The sequence below is a fragment of the Centruroides vittatus genome, unplaced genomic scaffold (genome assembly GCF_030686945.1).
Source record: "Centruroides vittatus isolate TY-2023 unplaced genomic scaffold, ASM3068694v2 contig_452, whole genome shotgun sequence".
Classification (NCBI taxonomy): domain Eukaryota; kingdom Metazoa; phylum Arthropoda; class Arachnida; order Scorpiones; family Buthidae; genus Centruroides; species Centruroides vittatus.
This window is the reverse complement of record NW_027122248.1, coordinates 1450995-1456446: the sequence shown is the minus strand read 5'-3', so window position 1 is coordinate 1456446 and position 5452 is coordinate 1450995.

The following is a 5452-nucleotide window of genomic DNA, read 5'->3' as shown; positions in this document are numbered from 1 at the left end:
GTTCCACGCTTATATAGGCCAAGTGACGTCATAATAAGTTTCCCATTACGTCACACACTCGTGACTTTGAATCGGAATTGTTAATCGCCTGCGGGCTGCTGTTCATTTGTAATATCGATTTACGCAATTATTCGTCGTTGTTATCGAATAAATGTGGAAGGAATTGTTTAATTGGACTACCGATTTAAAATACTTTAATGTGCGTTTATCTTACAGACGATAAGGCGACATTACAAGAAATATGACGTAACACAACATGTAAATTTCATATAAAAGTTTTCTTATTCGTAGATGGCGCTGGACAGTTTTGTATTGAAGTTTTGTAAATCTACGTTGAAATTAATTTAAAAAAAATGGATTTAATTTCTCTAAATTTTAAAATATTCGTCATTTTTAATCTATAGTCGGAATTACCGCTGACGATTAATTTGAAAATCATATCTTAATAAAATACGATAAGAGTATTCGTTTGTCTATAAGATTTTATTTGGAAGATTATCTTATCAACGATATGCAGAAAAATAGGAACATTGCATAAATATCAGAAATTTAAATGCAATGTGCAAGAATTACTGTAAATAATTTTATATTTAAGACTGATTATAACCTCTGGTTATGCATGCGAACATCTGCAGAGGGCATTAAAATTTTTCAAAGTCGAATTTATTAGTTCTATTATGGAAGATTTTAAAAATCAATGTCTTTACGATTTCGATTGATATTCAAACTCGTGGTTATGCGTTTGATTTTTCATTATTTATCAAAATTTAGCCAAATCCGCTTGGTGGTGTGTGGCGTACTTATAGGGGTGATACTGGGTTTTAGATCCCTCCCTAGAGGCATTAAGAATAAAATTTAAACTAAAAAACAAAAATTCGTCTTAAACAACAAATTAAAATTACATTTTATTAATTAATAATTCAATATCGATCGATTATTTCATTCATTATTGTAATAAAATGGTCGGTTATCAATCATTCACTTAAACTACGAGAGTAGTTTAAGTGAATGATTACGTGAGTGTTTATTTAAGTTTGTTCTATTGTTCTAGATTGTTCTAGAAGAATGATCGTAGTTCGCTTTGTTCTCGAGATTTCCTTCTATAATTTCCAGAATATGTCTGGCGGCATGTTAATTTTTCTTCATTCTGATTGTATACTTTTTAGATCATCCTACCAGAGCGAAATCTTAGTTATGTCGCTGTTGATGTTGTTGTGTATAACAAATTGATATGGAATATAAAAATAAATGTATTGTTTTATAAGTTAAAGTAAGTCTCAAAGACAATTTATTCGGTGTAATTTCGTTTTCGGCTTCAAACAATTATTTCCTTACGGCTGTCCATTAATTGCGTATAGAGTAATACTGTATTTGAACCACAACTGATATCCTTTCTTCTTGTGTATAATGGTGTATTTTTAGCAAATCCCCCTTTAATTACGCGTACAATAGTTCGTGGATCCTCTGACATTACTGGAATTACTTTAAACAGGCGAATCTCAAAGTGGACTCTATCGTCCCCTTGAAGACCCCCTTCGACATCCCCTCGAGGGGAAGCTGGAAGGCAAAGGGCGATAGGGATGTCGAAGACGAGAACAATTTATTTTGAAACAAAAATGGTATTCGTGAATGTGTGGTAATTTTTTGTTAAAGTTGTTATTCCAAAATGGTTTTATAGGTTGTATTTTTTAAAAGATGTTTTTACGGAAATTTTATCAGCATGTGCTGGTGAAAAATATAAAAGTTGGTGTACCCTAGAGGATATACGTGTCGAATGGAAATAATTTCGTTTCAATGTTATCCGATATACGTACTGTATAAGTGTAACAAAAATTAAGAAAGCAGTAACACCTTCTTTGTATTGCACTGAGGAGGGGCTTGATGATTTAGATAAGCCCGAAATGCATATGAAACAATAAAAGAAGTACCTAACCTGAAAGCTGTGTGGATAGTCTACCGAAATTAATTTTTAATTCGGATTAAAGACGTACATTTACAGAACAGAAAAAACAGCTACCATAATTGATATCTTTTGATGTTTCCGTCAGCTGTTATGTGGCGAAAAAGAGGTTTCATGCAAATAATAAAAAGAAGCATGGATAATGGACAGCCTTGGCGTACGCTGGTGGCGTTCTCCAATGTTGATGTGGTTTAGGATCGATCAAAGGTAATCGTGCCCGATGTTATCAAAGGCTTTATTCAGGTCTATTTGTAGAAGGCCGCATGTATCGTGACATTGGCTGGCTAACTCGTAGACGGTTTGCGAGAGGAAAATGTTAGAGTGAATGGAACGGTTTTTTATCGTTAGGCCATTCGGCCGTCGTATTGGGTGTTGAAAAGACAGGTCATGTATATCATCTGAATCGATAGAACTGCGTACCGTGATGTCAGAATGACAAATTGTTTTCGTGAATTCTGTCAAAATGGAAGTACTGTACTGTTGATCAGTGGTGCGTTATAGCATCGTGGCCCAGACAAATTTGAATTAATGGGCTCATGTACAGTGTTGACTTCAGATATGTTTCTTCGGAGGAATTTTTGGGAAAATATTTTCTTATAAAAGATTGGTTTGGGGGCCCCAGGTTGCCTGTTTTTTTTTTTTTTTTTTTTTTTTTTTTTTTTGCCATAAGATAACGCACTGCCGATGTAGATGATATGTCATTAACAAAAGATAAACTCGCTCCTTGATGATTTTTCGAGAAAAGTAATTAATTTACCCTGTATTTCCGAAAACTACGATCAAAATATGGAAAAAAAAATATAAAACTAAATAAAAAACTAAAATCTTAAGTTTACAGTGATAAGCCGTTTCTGCGGAGCCATATGGGCCAAAGAGTAGAATAATCCCCTTCAGCCATTGTTTTCTCAACAATGAAATACTGTACGTACAATATAAAGCTAATATCAACAATATTAGCCAGATACAATTACCGGACAATGGGGAGGAGGAATAAAAATTTCAAGAAAAATGCGAACGTAATTGTTGGACAACCCCTTAAGAGGATGCGTTACATAATTTATGGACGATCTTAACTCAAAGCTAAGCCTCCGCACCGTCCGGTGCCATTATGATTCGGGTTCGAAAAGGGGAATGCGAAACGTGTTACCAAAAAGCACCATTAAAACAATTTTCTGTTTAATTATTATTATTATTATTTTTTTCATTAAAGAGACTGGAAAAGTCTCATTCCAAAAATTATACATGAGGCTGGAAATGAACTACCGCCTTTTAACATCTCTTTATAAGAAATATTTCTTTCTTGATGATGGTGTGATTAAGTTTAATTACTAAATATTTGGATATTTATAAATATTTTTAAAAAAAATCTACCAAAATAGTTTTATGCAATTATCTTCGGTGAAATTTTACTAGAAAAACATTTAAAGCATTCAGTATGGTAAAAAAAATATAAATTTATATTATTACTACTAATAATTACTAGAATCTTCGTCCGTTAGCCTTCGTTTACTCGACCAACACCGCCTAGTGGCGTTAGCGCAACACGTGTTTTGCTTTGCTTCCCGACTCTATCCGCACATATAAAATATTTATAATTTATTACAGTTTGTTGCAAATAATATTAGCTTTATATATCATATTTTAATTTATATATTAAAAGACGTTGATAATAAAATAGTCGAAAGTTAGACAAAACATAATTTCGCAAAGTAAGTTATAATATTTTTCAAAAATAGACAGATGGCACTTTACGTCGATTTCTTTTTATATGCGATTTTGGTTTTTTGTTTTAACTCTTTCCGCCTTGTGGACGCTTAAGAGGGCCTCTTCTAGCAATTCCATTATGACTTTGGTCAGGCCCATAATGGGCCTGACCGAAGTCATTAAGTCATTTCTTTAATGTTGGGAGTCCAGTACACATAATTAAAAGAATATTTAAGGTATATATATAAGGTATATTTAAGGTATTTTAAAAATAATACGCCATTGTAGACAACAGAAAGGGGTCCACGTGATGAAAAACTGTACACGTAATAAATAAACGGCCCTTATTTGTATAATTATATCAATAACTGATGAAACTACGTGGCCTTTTAAATAGATTTTGTACCCATAATTAAATGTTTAAATTCAAGTGTAAAATAAAGAATAGTACATTAAATGTTTGATTATATAACACATGTGAGGAAGACCCCCCTTTTCACCCCTTTAACTGAAACCAGTGTGAAGCTTTCGACCCTTTTTCTGAGGGGGAAGTTGACCCGACTCGCTTCTCTCGCTGCCGGTCAGGATGACGCGAGAAAGCCTTACCCCGCCCGTATGGGGATAGTGGTCTTCTGGACGCAAAGAGATTCACACAGAGACCGTAATTACAAATTCAACGCGTTTATTTCTATGGAAAAACATGCTCACAATGAGTCACACAAACGTCACGTTGAAAGGCGTCCAACAGCGAAGGAGAACACGCCGGATAGTTCGCTTCCTAGAGATATCGGTCTACACACCAAAAAAAAAAAGGGGGGGGCAAGAAGTAAGAGTTCGTTTCCGAAGGTCTTGGGTAGAGATTTGGGGATTGGAGGAATGGAGCAAATCGGCACTGGGAAGTCGGGTCCCTAGTCCTTTCCGTCCTTTTCTTGGAGACCTGGGTCCTTCTGCATTAAATCCGGTCTCTGGAACGGTGCTCTCCGATTTCAACTAGCAACCTCCCCGTGTCCTGGGGACTCCGGGCTTTTATACCACATTTTTTCCGAAATTCCGAAGTCTCTGGTTGGTCTGAACGAGGGTCTAACTTTTATCCCATTGGTCCCCGATCTGTTGCCAGGGACGCGATTCGGCCGCGGGGTCGCCGAAGATCCCCGAACTTCCCCATCCGAGTAGGGGTCAAGCCCTTCCCCGGACGACGGTCCGTAAATTACACTCTAAATGTGTTTTTCTGACTTGGAGAAGGTGCAGCTGGGACCATTCGGTCCCGACCGCCGCCCCCTCCGTAGGAGAGCCGGACAAATTCCGCTTTGAACTCCATGTAAAACGATGACCAAACTTACCCCGACTGGCGATCTCTCAGTCGTTCCCACTATGTACGATCGGGGATCTGTCAATTAAGTCGGGAAACTGTAGCAACTAAATCGTCTTTCGCACCCATTCCTCGGCCACCTCGGTCTTGTTTACGAAATAAGTTACCGGTTTAATGGCTTTAACTCGACAGCTACTTTGCCGATGGGAGTGAAATCCCGGCCTCACACATGCACGAAGCTTTATTTAATATTTGGAAATAGACTCAATTCGATATTTAAATGAATAAAATTGTGAGAAATAATTTTAAAATTCTTTCATATTATTGCGAATTATCGGAACGGCGTAATCTACGTAAAAAGTAAGCAAACAGCTCTTTTATTTCGCTTTCAGCTTAACACACAAATTTCTCACAGGTTTCCACACTTGCCGCTAAGCTCGTTTTGGCGCTAGTGAATAACGCAATTACTACTATTGGAT